The following is a 17,616-nucleotide window of genomic DNA, read 5'->3' as shown; positions in this document are numbered from 1 at the left end:
CCAGTTTATAGCATAATTTAAGTCAGGAAACTTAACTAATTAAGTTAATTAATTAATTATTAAGACTATTAATAAGAAGAAACACTATAACTTAAAAATAATCAATTATCCTAGGTGTGATTTTACTGTGTATAATATTTGGGTTATTACAAATTTAAATAGAACATTTTTTTCTAAACTTGATTTATATCAGGCAGAGCTGGATGGCAGCCAACACAAGATGGAGTTTACTAATGAGACTACGTCCAGGCACTCAGTGTTCTTGATTGAGAAGAGTTCTGCATTTCAGGTTCTTAATCTACTACCAAAGAAAGGTTGACTTTCAATGAAAGAGTGTAAATATCCAGTCATTCCACAGACACACGGAATGCCTACTTGTGCCAGGCCCTGAACTCAACAGTGGTGAAATTATGGTGAACTAGACACACAGCAGACCCCGGCTGAGGGGAAACCCCAGCGGGGAAAGACAGCAATGAGTAAAAGTATGAATGTTAGAAAGCTTTGTCATGGGGAGCTTGGAAATAACTGAGGAAAGAAGAAACGTAAGTGTTCCCCTTTATACTAATTTCTTAAATTTTAGGACCATGAAGTACTGTTATAACAAAAGTTGTATATTTTTCAGTTGATGCAATTGGGGCACCTGGGGAGATCAGTCAGTTAAGCGTCTGCCTTCGGCTCAGGTCATGATCCCAGGGTCCTGGGATTGAGCCCCACATGGGGTTCCCTGCTCAGGGGGGAGTCTGCTTCTCCCTCTTATCCCCACTCGTGCTCCCTCTCACATTTCTGGGGCTAATCTCTGTCTCTCTCTCTCTTGCTATTTTCCTCCTTTTCTTGTTTTTGTCACTCCAATATTTTGTGATTGTTATTTTATTTCTAATCTTAAGTAGTTAATATATATACATAAAATATAACATATAATATATATATATTAAGGAGGTGGGGATGTGGGCATCTGGGTGGCTCAGTTGGTTAAGTTCCTGCCTTCTGCTCAGGTCCTGATCCCAGGGTCCTGGGATTGAGCGCTGCATCAGGCTCCCTGCTCAGTGGGGAGTCTGCTTCTCCCTCTGCCCCTCCCTCTGTGCTCTCTTGCTCTCTCTCTGCCTCAAATAAACAAATAAAATCTTTAAAATAAAAAGAGGAAAGTGCATGTGTATGTGAGTCTACTAGCAGAGAAGATGGAATTGTCATATTTCTTGCAGTCCATAGTCTCAGTAGCATTAAGATGGTGCTTATTACGCTTATGGGGTAATGATGGGGGCAGGTTCTGGTTCTTTCACATTATTCACTATGTTTTAAAGATGCTCTCTTTCAGTTGGCTGCTCAGGGCAGACCACTGATATTATGCAGCTCAGTATTTCATGTTTAGAACCAGGTCTCTAAACTCAGAAACACTGGCTGGGAGCCCAGCTGACAGGTGGAACCCACCATGTTGCCACGGCAGCCATACCCTGAGCCTGGCCTGTCACCTGACAGGTGGAATCCACTGATGAATTTGGGCTCTTTTCAGCAACAAATTCCATTTTTTAAAGCCAGGCAGTCAGCTTTGCAACCTTCAGGTGTGACTCTGAAGTGCCATGGAAGAAGCCATTTCTAATGGTACCCATCAAAAGCGAACCAGTTCTAAGAAACACCACACACAGTCATTAACACACAGCCATCACTTCATTTGTACTTTGTAACTACAGACTGTTATTCTCCTGCACGAGATATCACCTTTCCTGGAGTGGAGCAGTGCAAAAAGAATGACTGTGACAGCTGACAGGTGAGGTGGGTCCTTTTGCAAGACAAGCAAGCTTTCTGATCTTGGGCCAGTGGGTCTCACCTGTCAGCAATTGCTGACAGCGCAGGGCTCACTGCCAAAAGCAGGAGCCCTGTGACTTTGACATGGCAGATGGGAGTCAAGTATAATAGCTGACAAGTGAGATGGGCAACCTGGGGAATGTTCCCTTGCATTTTCTGGGGTCAGAGTTTACGTAAAAGGTCTGTGGCTCTACCCAACTAGCCCAGTGGCTAGACCATCATCTGTAGTCCTAACAAAAAGGCAAAGACTGGACATCTCAGGTAATAATTGGGATTGAGTGCCTATTATATAGCAGATATTTATAAATATTTTCTCTATCTTCAGAACAATCCTGCAAGGTGATGGTCACTCTTTTGCAGATGAGAACCTGAGGGTGGGTTGGATGAGCATCTCAGGGCTACGTAGCTGGGAATCAGAAGAGCTAGGGTCGGACACGGCTCCACCCAACTCCTGAGCTGGGTTGTTTCTAAAATTCTGTTACTGGCTTTCCAGTAATTTCCAGCCAATCATTTCTATTTCACTTTTGTAGTAAAAGTGAGGGACTATTAATAAGAAGAAACACTATAAATTAAAAATAATCAATTATCCTATGTGTGATTTTACTGTGTATAATATTTGGGTTATTACAAATTTAAATAGAACATTTTTTTTTCTAAACTTGATTTATATCAGGCAACGGGCAGAACTTTTTCAAGTACCAGTCCTCAACACAAATAGGAATAAGTTTAGGAATATTCTCAGAAGTGCGATATGCTCTCTCTCTCTCTCTCAAATAAATAAAAATCTTAAAAAAAGTGTGATATGTAAATCATGTTTAATATGAATACAATTAGATAAAAGGAAAATGGAAGATGTCACTTAGACAAAGTGTTTTTCACATTCTATGGACTAGCAGAATTTATTATAGGAAAAAACCTCAATCTTTTGTTCGGGAAAATGTTTCACTAAAATTTTTGAATATCCTGCGATAAGATCAAGGAAGTTAAGAAAAAGCAGAATGAAATTGTGTGATTTAAAAAAAAAAAAAAGGTAGCCTCCTTGGGGATGAGTAAGGCAGAGGTACTGGGCCTGAGACTGGAAGGAGAGAGGAGTAGGGTTTGGGAAAAGTCAGCAGAGAATGATGTCTGTTACCTGAGCTCAGGAGGGAGGAAGGTTCCAGGAGACTCAGTTGAGTTCATGTACATTGGAAGCAATGATAGTAGACACTGATTTTTAAGTCTGTCTTCTTTGTAACAAAATTTCCTTGTGACACGTGCTGGGTTTTGTTGATCCTCTTAACACACTTAACACAGTACTGTGTTACTGGTGCCGCTGGCTCTGAGAATAAAGGAAGAAATTCTGTTTATGCTCAGGAAAGGCCAGTGAAGGGAGGACTATAACTCACACTCAGACTAGCATGGTGCCAGCAGGTGGACTCCTTCATGAGTTCCAGGGAGTAACCAGTGGTCAGTTTCACCACACTCCGCCATCGAGGTGAGAGCAAGTTACCATAGGGGAGTGAGATATCTTGCCACTACAGCTCTTCCTGATGTAAAATTACTTGCTTGGTGATAAGATCCTGCCTCATGGCTTTAAATACCATCTGTGTGCTGGTGACGCTTAAGGTCAACGTCCAGCTCCAATTTCTTCCCCACCTGCCTAGCATTTCCACTTGACCTCTAATAGATACCTCAGACTTCCTGATTCTCTCATCAATCCTCCCACTACATTTCCCCCTCTTCATGTTCCTCATCTCAGTGATGACATCGTTCTTCTTCAGACCAACCCAGAAACCATGGTACCACCATCCTTGATGCCTTTCCAACATGGATCTCAAATCTGATGACTTCATGGTAATCTCCACTAATAATGCTCTCGTTGAAGCCATGTCCTAGCTCTGGACTGTCACAGGAGCCCCAGACAGCATTCTCTGTCTTCACCCCTGCCTCCTCTCCCGGTCTACCTGCCCTGTGCCTCCCAGTCTATTCTCCAAGTGGCAATTAGAAGTGAGACTTTTACAACCTAAGTCAGAGCAATCCTTCTTTGCTCATTACTCTTCGATAACTCCCTAGAGGAGGTGTGGTTGGCTGTCTCTCAAGTGTCCCGCACCCCAGCAGCTAGCACGGTGCCTAGCACAGAGTAGTGTTGAACAATGCCTGTTTGTTCACTGACTAGGGAAATATAATATTTTTCTACCCAAATGGAAAGGCGGTAGGAATTGGAGAGGTGTGTACTACTCAAGAAGGTGCTATGTACTCTTCAGCAGCTTTCTTTTCAAGGCTAATTTCACAGCAAACATGGGATTATGTTTTAACAGTTTCTGAGAAATGATAGCAAATGGCAAGAAATCTGTACATTAGCAACATAGACAACTTCATGGCTCAGGAAATGAGAAAATGCAAAATTGTGATAGCATAAATAGGGGGTTTTCTGTATATATAGCTTCCTCTTAGCCCAATCTTATGTTTATTGAATATTCATTGGGGTATGTTAGAACAGTGAACAATATTTTGTGAGCTTGGCAAAGGAATAAATTGCTGAATGGCTTACATTTTTGCTACCAAGAAAGCCCCACAAAATGGGCCCAAAGTAGGTATTCAGCATACAACAAAGATGATTGAAAAGTACATTTATTTCACTGTTCTTATCAGTTCAGTCCCCTTCTCTACTTGCTGAATCTTCCTATTTTATAGTCCTCAATGACCATCAATGTAATTTTTGGAGGCGTGTCCCTTTATATATGTCCTTTAATCCCTTCCTTCATATATGTCCCCTGATGTCTTCTAATGACCACATTTCCTTCAACAACCTTATTTTTTCACCTATTTTCTCCTAGAAAGATTTGTGCGGATAGTCTCAGTTACTTCAGAATATGGTGGGAAGAGACCACTTCATCTGTATAGATTTCTAACCAGTAGACCCCAATGTTCTTACACCTCCTTCTGAATTTGGACGTGGGGAACTTTTCCTGATATCCTTGATCTAGTGGAATTTATGTGCTATACTAAAAGGAAATCATAGTAACATTGACTACTCCTATCCATCAGCTATTTGTTGAGGAGTTTTTAAAGACCCTTTGCTTACGGTAAAGACCCTCATTGAAATAGTGAAGCAAAGTCTCTGGACACATAGTAGGCACATTACAAACTTCCTTAGAATGAACATTCTGACTCTGAGGGTGAATGAGGGATTGAATATGGGATTCATAGTATTTGGAGTTGATGTGCTAGCTTGTAGGCAGATGTGAAATTTGAATGCAATTGAAATATGATGTTTTAAGTAGCTAATAATTTTAATATTATAATACATTTCAGAATGGTTTACGATGCAGGCCATAATTCTGTCATAAAACATATGATCATCACCTACTATAGTATTTGAAATATTGCCAGCCAAAATTATCAATAAGAAGTCATTCTTATCCCATTAAAAGCTAACTTTGTTTCATAATCATCTTATCATAATTGCCTTTATAGAGTTGTTAACCAATTTAATCATTTATCTAAAAATATTATCTTATAGTTTTTAGAAGAATAAAATTCAAGAGAGGAATATTTTAAGTTCAACACCTCTCCACCTGCAAGAAAATAATAATATATTTTTTATCCTTACACTTAATTGGATAATGAATGTCATAGTTAACTACAGTCAACTTGGTTTGCCTGGAATTTTATTTCCCCTCTTTCATCTGTCAATCCGCACCTCTGGCTTTTTGCACTTCTTTTCCAAGAGACTTTCACTTTTGTTTTCTTATAGTTTCCTTGATTTCATTTGTCTTTCACTTCCTCTAATAGTCTGTCATTCCTTCTATTCATCAGTATCACACTCTCTTATTCTTCTATTTTTGCTGCTTTTTAACTACAACCAGAAGCAAGCTCGTGCCTTGAAAGACATGCTTGTAAAATGTGTATGTCTCTCTGGGGTAGATTTTATTATTGGTCCCGATTCTACACTTATTCCTGCACCCTCCCCCAGGGCCAGCGACATTATTTGCAGGGCTTAGTGCAAATTGAAAATGTATAGCTGCTTGGTCAAAATTATAAATTTCAAGATGGTAACAGCAGAGCATTAAACTAATCCTGGGATCCTTCTAGGCATGGAGCCTTGTGTGATGTATAAGTAGCACATCCCATGAAGGGAGCCCTGTCTATAGCCTTTGCCATATGACTTTGCAGTTCTTTCTCTACAAGTGAGTGTATCCCCATCCTACTGATATTGGGTGCTATGGTCTGAATGTTTGTGTCCCCCCCCACCAAGTTCATATGTTGAAATCCTAATCTCCAAGGTGGATGGTATTAGGAAATGGAGCTTTTGAAAGGTGGATAGGTCATGAGCTTAGAGTCCTCATTAATGGGAAGGATGCCCTTATAAAAGAAGCCCAAGAAAGATTCCTTGCTCCTTGTGCCATGTGAGGTTATAGTGGGAAGATGACCATCAGTGAGGAAGCAGGCTTTCATCAGACACTGAATCTTAGACTTCCTAGTCTCCAGAACTGTGAGAAATAAATGTTTGTTGTTTTTATGAGCTCCCAATTTATGGTATTTTTGTTATAGCAGCCCAAATGGACTAAGACATTGGTTTTGATCATGTGATTTGCTTTGGCTAATGGAATGTGGTCAGAAATTACATGTTCTAGTTTGTCTAGGCCATAAAAAGGCATTAGGTGTCTCTGCTTGTCCCTCTGCTTTTCTGTCATGGTTGTATGTCTCAACTGACCCAGGGCTAAGGGATATTTAATGTGTAATGTAAAGGTAAGCCCAGCTAAGACCAGCCTACCTCAGTTAGCCCCAGCCAAACTTCAGATACATGAATGAAAATAAATGATTGATATATTGAGTTTTGGAGTGATCTGTTACATAACAAAGGCCAACCAAATGAGTAAATGAAAATAGTTAATCTAAGAGACCCTACTATACAAAATTGTGTTGTCATTGATCTTCACCTTAACTCTTTCTCACACCTTCCTTATCCATTTTGGATTGTGGACTACTGAGTTGCCTTATCAAGGCTGGCTATGCCCATCCCGCTCCCCAAACCAACCACATAGCCACACTCTAGACTCTGCTGCCTATTTCTCCAGCTCTACTCTTGGTTCTTTTATTATTTATTTATTTATTTATTTATTTATTTATTTATTTATTTTTCTACTCTTGGTTCTAACAGTGTTAGCTTCCTCTCTTGCTAGGGATGTCATATCACACACAGACACAAGCAGCAGCATCCTCTCAAGGTATTTGTTATGACTGTGCCTTCTATCTGGTCTCCTTGCCTTTACTTTTGGTGCTTTTCTGGGACTATCTTCCATCCTACAGTAAGATTGATCGTACAAAAGCAAAACCAGCTTATATCATTCTCATGGCTATACCCTTCTATCGCAGTATCTGGAAAATTGGAGCAAAACTTTGTACACAGTCCATATTGCTGACCTCACCACCCTCCATTCCTCTGTTGTTCCCTATGCTCCAGCCAGATGAGCCTCTTTCAAAAATGCCATGCCTATTTCCATCTCAGAGCTTTTAATCATTTTGATGGAAATGTGTTCTCTACCTCGTCTGCAAGTTTTCCATGACTATAAGGTGTTCCTATCACTTCACTCCTGTTACTGTCCTGTCTGAAGGGATATTAAAAATCAAGTAAAAAGGGAAAAAATGCAATGCATAACTTACAAAAAAAAATAGCAATAGTGAAGAAAAGGGACCAGTGACCAGATCTGGGACTGTTAATGCTCTGAATTTTGAACCATAAAAGCAGTTAGAAGGCATGAGAATTCCTTCCTACACCCTCAAAATAGGAGAATCCCAAAAGGGAGTTCTATTGTTTTTCAGTTTTTTTTTTTTAATGCGGTAAAACATGATGTGCCTATTCAGAGATTTTCCATATTCCTTCTGTCCCATATTTATTTTTGATGAAATAAATCAAAGGTTGTCCACATGTCTTAATTTGGGGTAATAGTGTTAATTATAAAGCAAACAAACAAACACAAAATACCCAAAACACCTTGTGTCTTCATAAGATTTTAAAGGGCATTATAGGGAAAATATATCAGAAGCTATTAAGCAGACACTGTTCTAAGCTGGGATTTTATAACATTCTTTGCTTTTTCATGAACTTCATTTCTGTTTTATATTTGTTCCCCTGCCTCCATGTTTCATTTGCAAATCAACGTACATAAAGATCAAGTCCTTATACAAGTGTCTATTAAATTTTCTCCATTCTTCACCAAAGGAAAAAAACCAATAAATTTTAACTGTTGTTTTAAAAAAACTGACCAATGTTATTACTGCTTACTGTGATTATAGAGAAAGTAAGGATTCATAAAGTGTAAGGAAATGTGATACTAAACAGTTCCTATAAGGGACTTATGTACAAAGCTCAGGAGCCACAATCAAGGTCAACAGGAATAAAGGTTAGGGCTATGAATTTGACCACTGCAAAGGACTACTCTGAAATGTGCTACAACTTTGCCAAGCTTCGGGAAGGGTCATACTTGACGAAGAAGGTAGGGTGGATAGGTCCCGCCTGTTGGTAGCCAGGGATGAGACTGAAAAATTCAAGACTGGGTAATTAAAAGCAGTCAGAACAGAGCCATCCATTCATATGAAACATGGGGAAGGAATGAAGTCCTTCAATGGAAGTGGGAAATTGTTGCCTGGTAGCAGCTAGTCAGCCTAGTGTCTGGAGAGGACTAGAGCCTAGGAAATATGCCCACTAAAAAAATGGAGAACCAATGAGGAAATACAAGAGAGAAAAAGAACATCAAAACTCGACAATATCTCTTCTCTCAAATGAGTCTAGCTAGGATTTAGATAGGAACTTTCAAGAATGAGTCAGGACTATATCCTTTGCTGTGGTTTACATTATATTCATTCGAATAACACATTATACTAATCCTTCTAATAATAGAAACTAATGTTTCATATAAAAATATGTTAAGTTGACAAATTTGTTCATTTATAATTACATTATATGTATTTTGTTTAAATAGGTAAAATATTTCACTTGTAGAGAATTTAATGAAGAAAAACAATGAGAAAGAAAATATGACATTTATGGTGCCCTCAACATAAATTCTTTTTTAAAAGATTTTATCTGGGAGAAAGATTGAGAGAGAGAAAGAGAGAGAGAGAGAGAACACAATCATAGGGGGTGGAGGGGAGTTGGAGGAAGAAGAAGAAGAAGATCCCCCCACTGAGCAGGGAGCTTAATGAAGGAATCCCAGGACCCCAGGATCATGACCTGAGCCAAAGGCAGATGCTTAACTGACTGAGCAACCTTCAGTCAACATAAATTCTTGTGTACAACTCTTGTTTATGTAATTTGGAGTCTGATCTTATCATTGGTATATTTTATTATAAATTATTGTATTTTTAATGAGTTTCTGTTAAAGATTTTGCCTTATGTTTTATAACCACATTGATCATAAATTAGATATAATAGTATATTTAAAAGCTTCTAATTTTTCTTCTAAAGCTAAATCACACTCATTTTTGAATTCTGTATTTCACTGTCTCTTGGTTAGATGAACAACATATGTGAGAGTTTTTTTCAGGAAAAATATTTTAGTGGTACATCTTGTGAATAATTAATTATTTGAGATTGTCTACCATGACTACTTGGTTGGGTATAAAACTTTTCAGTTACATCCTTTTGCGCTTAGGTACTCAAAAGAAGTTGTTTTATTATCTTCTGACATTAAATATTGTGGAGAAGTTGGAAATCTGAATGATTTTTCTTTTCTTATATGTGAGCTATTTTTTTCTTTCTGGACACTTACAGAAGTTTTCATTCTTAAAAATTTTTTTCAACAAGCTATGTTTGATGTTTACTTTTTCACAGTAATCATTTTTACACCTGTTAGCCTCATTATTTGAAGTCTTATTTAAGACCTTTTATTACAAGACTCAGCATATGTGTAGCTCTATGAATTATTTCTTTCTCAGGAAAATTAGTGTCTTTGATATATCATTCTGTCTGTCATCAGGACAGAGAGACTCAAATTAATGTCAATTTTTTCTACTACTTTAGCTTTTAATTCAATAAAACTTATTTAGCACCAATTTGGTGACAGGCACTGGGTTGATGAAGAAAATAAAAGAAGAATAAAATATGTTCCCTATCCTCAGTAAATTTATAAATATTCTTATGTTGTGACTCTTGAAAATCATAGAGGCTAGTCCTAGAATGTAGAAAAGAGCTTGAATTTGTCTTTGAAGAAGAGACATTTAGTTCAATTGACTTTCACATGCTGCCTGTAAAAATCTCATCAACAGTCCTGTTGTATGCTTAACAATAACAAAATATATACATAAATCTATGTGCGGCAGTTTATAAATATATCCACATAAACAGATGCTATTCAATAATAGTTTCTATGTTTATTGTGTGGCACATGCTGTGCTAAACCCTTTTTTAGATCATCTGACTTAATCTTCACAATAACCTCATGAGTTATATTTTATCTGTCTTTTACAGATGAGGAAATGCAACTGAGTTGAGTTCCAAGGTCAAACAATGCTTAGCACAAATTAGACACTCAATCAAAATTTACTAAATGTGAGAAGAAACTGGGACTTAAAGCCAGGGTAGTGCGAATACAAAACCTTTGTCTTAACTACTATACTAAATGACTCAGGGGGAAACAAACAAAAATAACAGCACAAATAAAAACAAATCAATTCTGGGGAAAATACAAAGATAAGAATACTGGAATTAAACCAGTTATGAATTCTGATCAAGATCAATTTTCTGCCTTTTTTTTCCTTTTAAATAGAACTTTAATTAGACATTTTAGCACATAAAAGTTAATAAATCTTGACTCAGTTGCAAAAGTCCCAAATATGAGCTGTAAGATTTTGACACCTAATAACCAATTAGGCGATTAATAAAGGTGAAATAAGAGTTTTAAATCAAAATTAAGTGGGGCACCTGAGTGGCTCAATGGTTGAGCATCTCTCTTTGGCTCAGGTCGTGATCCCAGGGGCCTGGGATTGAGTCCCACATAGGACTCCCCCCCACAGGGAGCCTGCTTCTCCCTCTGCCTATGTGTCTGCCTCTCTCTCTCTCTGTGTCTCATGACTAAATAAATAAAACCTTTTTTAAAAAAATCAAAATTAAGTGTATAAATTTACATTTGAATAGAAAAGGAACTTAGTTTTTTTTAAAAAAACTTATTGTTGAAGACTATCCAGTATTTAGGCTGATAGTGATTTTTTTTAATTAATACATGGAAAAGAATGATAGCAGGAAAGAAACTACCTAAATAGTTCCCACGCATAATGAACCAGACACTGTAAGAGGCGACAGATCTCATTCATCTCCCCAGCCCAAAAAAACAAAAACAAAAACAAAAAAAAACAGAGAGCAACTAGTTTATATAAAATAATTCTATTTCCTTCAGTTTTGAAGTATTAATCAAATTCATTTATCTGTAAATATACTTTGATAACATAAACATAATTTATATAGTAAATATATAAAACAAATACTATTTTTATGCTTATAATTATGATAAATACCTACTGGGAAAAATTTCAAAACAGAAGATACAAGCACAACAATGTCACTCGTTATCCCATTACCCATAGATAACAGCTGTTGACAGTTTTATGATCCCTTCATTCATGAAACACCTAGCACACGCAGTGGTGGGTGCTTCATGAGGACATTAGTAATGTAGCTGGACAGTTTGGTTACTACACTACTTTCCACAAAGAAAAAAATATTTGAAGTTTAGTTTATATGATTTCTTTTCAATCAGATCTTTTCTGAATATTCTCTGTGGCTTGAAATATAATAAAGAGCATTATGGAATGTAACTTACAATGATTCTACAAAGTAGGGGGAGTAGAGGAAAGAAATTTAAGACAGAAACCCAAAAAGATGCCAATAAAACAGTTGTAATATAAAGAATTGGTATTTTTTTTTAACAGCAGAATAACAGTAAATAAAAGAGTGTGCTACATGCTTGAACCAATCCAGAAATTCCCACACTCCTTACTTCACACAATTCATTATATGGGCCCCATAGGAGCTTCAGTGTAAAAACAAAGAATCTAATTGTTTGCTTTAAAAACTGGTTACACAGTTTACCTAGCTTAATAATCTTGAACAACAAAGGAGGGATTTTTCGGGGCGGTGGGAGTTGGAATTTGGTTGATGGTCCATGGCTTGAGGCATGGGAAAGAAGAGTCCTGTTAGGAAAGGAGAACATTTATGGCAGAAGTAGATTACTAAGTGGATAATTAATGGTGGCAAAGCTAGGAGATCTTCCCTCCCTCCTTGGGCTTATTCTCACACTGAGGTTATAGCCCTGAGGAAGGTTTTTGTTTTAAAGACCATTCTTTCTGAAACTTCTGGTCTTTCTGTGGTTTATTGAGCTAGTCTCTAAGGTTCAAGGGGGTCAGAGCAGAAGATATCTTCTCCAAGGCATTAAACAGACATTAAAGGAACAAAGCCAGTCTGAAGAGTTTTCACAGGGTCTTCTTCAAAGATTTAATCTACAAAGGAGTTTTTTTTTTTTTTTTCCTCCACATTAGACGTTTACTTAATGACTTTAGGAGTCTTAATTTATATCTTTTACCCTTTTAGTAAAAGTTTAAAACTGATCAAATTTGAGCACATAAATTAATATTAACCTGGTATAGATAACCCTAAGGACTAAATCAGAAGTTGGAGGGCAGGAGATGTTTATGACAGATTTATATCTTGATTCCTCCTATATATTAGAATTCTTAGATACATTAAGAAATATTTATATATGCGTATATAGTCAGAGCATGTGTAATGCTTTCCAACTTCAAATGACCTATGTGTCCTGTACACGTGCAAACATATAAATTTCATTCTTAGATTATTTAAAATAACATTGCATGATTTTAGTAAGTCTTTTGGTGTACAGGCAGCAAAAAACAACAATTAAAGTATTTTCTGCATCAATATCATTGCCATAAATATATAGAGCCAGATAAACAATAGATAACAGCAAGAGTAAAATGTATATTGATTACTATTTATCAATTGAGTCAATAAAGTGCTGTTGTAATAGTACAATAATGGTTATCTCAGCATATTCTTATAGTCATACCTATGATATGAATAAAAATAACCTTTATATAATTTGAGCAATAATGTCTTGTATTTTGAATCATAATATAAATAATTACAGAAGGATAACTTTTTAAATGTCTCATTTTTACTGCATGTGTGTATATGTTCACACATGCACATAGATCATGTGTCTTCATTTAAAAGCCGTGGCTTCTATAAAATTTAATTACATCTCCCTGCATCTTTAAATTGTGAGTGGCTCTAAATCAAGTGTGTCTTCAAAACAGGGGCAGCTTCTATTAAATTTAATTATGTTTCTCTGCATATTGCACAGTGGAGGTGTAGCTGCTAAATGAGGGCATCTTCTATGAAAATGGCACAGGAAAGATGTAGGAAGAAGCAGGATGGCCTTCATGCCTCTTTGAAGTGGATAAAAATACTGTTGTCTTGCCATAGTCAAAACTCTCTGGAACCAGCTTTAGTAATGTAAGACAAAGCCAAGAAGATTGAATTTTTCATGCTATTTTCACGTATGATATGTACATTTTTGGAAATATTCCACTTATGTTAATTTTTCAATACATTAAATATGAATTCAAATGATTGAAATGTAGAAAGTCTTTTGCATTATATTTGAATTTCAGAACCATATGCGTCACTAATTTCCAGTCATACAAAAGGGATTAAAGAGGCAAAGCAGCTTGAAATTATACTTTCTTTTGTTAAAAAACAAACAACAAAAGAAGAATACTAGGGAATTTTTTTTGTAATCTCCAAAGATAAAAACTTTTCTTTTTCTTTTTTAATTAAAAAAAATGTGTGTCTATGTTTTGATATCTCAATAGTTGCTTTATCATATGAATAATTTTTATGAGGGTATATATTTGATCATATATGTGTTAAATATTAAAAACCAGCTTCTGAAAACAGAGAATTCATGAATGGATCACCTGTAAAATGAGATTGACTCAGAACCTACATTAAGCATTTACTGATTGATGTTATAAATCATGGTAATATACGTTGCTTAAGCATAAAGTCTCTATAGATGCAGGCTAAGTAAAACGGGTAATTACTTCTATATGTGTTTCACAATATTTAATAATATATTATTATATAATTTATTATAATTACCATTATAGAATTGCTTCTGGGAGGGTGGCAGGAAGTTGATTACCTCAATATTCCTCCCCCTCAAGGAGATGATATTTTAAAGCATTACCATTTTGGGGTGAAATACTTAAAGAAGTAGGCCTAATTAAAATAAACATTTCAGAAGGTCGTGTTCCCAAACCCACTCTATGGAATAGTCTTTCCAGTTTTTGCTTTTCTTCTTCTGTAAGCTGGAGTCCTTTCCTGGAATGGAAGCAAAAAATGGCCTTTTAACTCTTGAGCAAATTAAAGTCCTAGCCAAAGATTTTCCCAGCTTGTGTAGAAGTAAAATTAACTTGCTCAAGTGGCATTTTTTTTTGACATGCAGACCTCGGTGGTGCTCTGCTCCAGTCTTGAGAACTACCATGCATTGCAGCAGACATGTTTATATGCATGAAAGGATGACTTGTGATAACAGTGGCCGTACTCTTGCAACTTGCCTATTTCCTGAGCTGCCTAGAAATGCGTTGAAGACAGACACTACAGGTGCTCTATCCTAAGGTCATACGTGTAATCTTTTACTTCGGTTTAAAATAATGACAACACAGATCTTGCCGGACGTTGAAGATGTGCCTACATAACCACATAGAAGTGAACATTTGAAATGATCATCCTTCAATTTAGGTGGAAACTTCTAAAGAGAAATCAGTCTTTATGGGTCAAATTTTTATTATAGCCTATCCCCACTGGCTGAAAGTAAGAATGGGATTTTCTACTGTAAAGATTCTATTTCTTACATTAGGTCAAGTTGAGGAGTCTCTGAGAATCTACTGATTAACAGTTGATTTTTTTATTATTCTCAATATGTGTGTATCTGAACCCCTTGCATGCCATTATATTTTCTGTTACATTTATCAACACATCACAACTTAATAGGCATAGCTTGTAAAAATGATTTGTAGATTATTTGTTTAAATTATGGTCATTGGGCTGATTGGCTGGCTCTTCTAGAGTAAATGTGCCCAAATAAATTACAAACCGAGATGTTCATTAGTAAATTGGGGGCAGGAGGGTGGGAAAGTCAAACCAGCTGGGCGCACAGAGATTAGTTGAGGATAGATGTACTCAGGCACCCACATCAGTTACCTACTCGCCTGTCTTCTATTGAGTATCTTTTCTCACTAAACAGCAATAGAAAAGGTTCCATTTTGTGGCCTGTAAGAGTGTGCCATATACATGGTGCTATATATATGCATTAAATTGCAAAGCTTTCCCCATTCCATTTTCACTATTTCTAAATACTGTCTAAAATAAAATGATTAAAATGTCACTGGATCCACATGCATTCCATTTTTGCAATAAGCATTTCTTTCTACAAAAGAGAAATGCTGTTTAATTTCAGTGTGATTGTGAATTTTGTAAAATGAGGATGTAATAGCATTTTACTTAAACTTATAGCATCTTCTGCTCATATTGTGTTCCAGAATAGTTCCCTCATAATTAAAGTGTCAAAAAACACATTTGTAACAAGAATGATGAAATTCATTCTGAATAATCCGTCAGCAAATAATAACCTGTGTTTCCTGCTCTCAAACAGAATCATTTAATACCTTTCAATCATTTGGTTCTTCCCTCTTTTTTCTTTTTTCTTGTTACTCTTAGAAAATAACTTCCTATAACAGCTCGGAAACTATTTTATGGGCTTAATGGAGGTTTTTCTTTAGCTGGAATGTTATATGGTTAGCAAATGTTTCTATAAATATGTAAAATGCTCTTCCCTGAGTCCCCACTGGATGCCTCTCAACTAGAGCATTTCCAAAACAATAAACAAGGCAAACAAAGAATGCTTCAAAATAATCATAATTTCACATTTCCCCCCAAACATTGTTCATCTATTTTTCTATTTTATTGGAGAAAACAGAAATCATATTGAGTGGAGGATTTCCTCTCACGTAGAGATGAAGGCAGGTTGACATTTGGGTGCCCTGGCATATTATGTTTCTGAAATACTGAAGGAGCAACTCAGATTATTCAAGTGCATTTTCTCCATCTAATACCTTGTTTTTATCATTGCCTTTTTAAAACTGATATTCATTTTATATTTACTTTTAAAAATTTAAATGAAAAAACATGATGTTTGTATATGTGCATGCATATCTCCTCGGGACTGTGATAAAATGCAAATATGAATAAGCAAGCAATGTCTGTGTAAATAATTTATCTTATATCATGAGAATCAGTTTTCTGGTTGGCTTAATATTTTCAGGCTACATATGCTTGAAACTTAGCTCTTGGAGAGTTACTGGATGAGGCAATCTATCTCAGGATGATAAACAGATTTATATAGCACATACACCCTGACTTTTCACCTCTCTCTCCTTTGCATGAAGTTTAGTACAATATTCAGGCTGTACAAGGCATGAAACGATAAATTGTCTTATAGGGTATCTTAAGATTTCTCTCCAGCTCGGGTCAAGCATAATTGTAAAAGGGAAAAAGAAAATCTTTTAAAATAATTTATTCTTTTAAAAATGCTTCTACCATCCACTGCAGCTGCAGAACCATAATGCTTTCATTAGAGATCACATCTGGGCTGAATTAAAACAGGAGCCTTTCCCAGCCCTGGAGTGCTTGTCAGGTTGAAAGTTTTTCTCATAGCTCCTGAAGCTTTTCCAAAAATCAAGGGCTAAGACAGAGAACAGACCTTGTCACGAGCTGGTACCAGGCTTTAAGTACATTCCTGCTCTGTTATTCACCGTCTGGCTCTAATTTGGAGGTACATCTCCCTTGTGTTCACTTTATTAACTTACATATGACTAGCTCTTTTGTTTAATATGGAAATAAAGAAAACAGGGTTTGTTGAAGAACAGTACCATAGACTGAAGCTTTTCTTTTTCTACACATTTGCTTTTTTCCCCACTATATGTTTGTTCTTTAAAGCAATTTCCTTACATTTGAACCACTTGGATAATTTTTAAAAAGCAGATGATATGGGGAATTCATAACTGACCTTGTTTCTTCTCCTTTATTTCATAGAAAGGGGGAGAACTACACAGGTTTGAGTGCATTGTATTTTTAAAATTTTGACCATCTATTTTCTCTTAGGACTGCAAGGGAAAAAGTCTATCAGTGTTATCCTTAGACACAATGATGTGGACATAAAACTCTATAAATTTTGGTGAAATTATTTCAACAATGGATGGTACAGTTGAATAGAATGTCAGCTCACCATGGAGATGTCATGACATTAAATAAAGAATAGAAGCATATTCAGAATTTTCAAAACAAAAGTCCTGAGGTGGATTAGGAAAGAACAAACTACCGGCCAAAGAGAAAGGGAGCTAAAAAAAATTATTTGGAATGTGTTTCTGACGACTGAAAAATGTTCATGCTCCGGATGATTAGCATGCGATAATCTCTTCGTTTGTACAGCACACACACACCTTCATCCAAGTCCCAAATTTGGGGACAAAAGGAAAACCCACATTCTGTGAGACTCAACATACCAAAACAGAAACAGGTGCACAAATAATTATAATGCAGGGTGCCATGTGCTGCAATACACCTAACTGTGCAGAGCTAGCAGTGATGAACTCTGCCTGAGGAGGTCACCTCTGAGCTGGTCTTTGAAGGATGAATAGAAGTTCACTGAATTTCAGAGTATTTACAGATTTTAGCAAATTTTTAACATTTATTCT

Source organism: Canis lupus, chromosome 29, assembly GCF_003254725.2.
Source record: "Canis lupus dingo isolate Sandy chromosome 29, ASM325472v2, whole genome shotgun sequence".
Classification (NCBI taxonomy): Eukaryota; Metazoa; Chordata; class Mammalia; order Carnivora; family Canidae; genus Canis; species Canis lupus.
Note: the sequence above shows the minus strand (reverse complement) of the source record.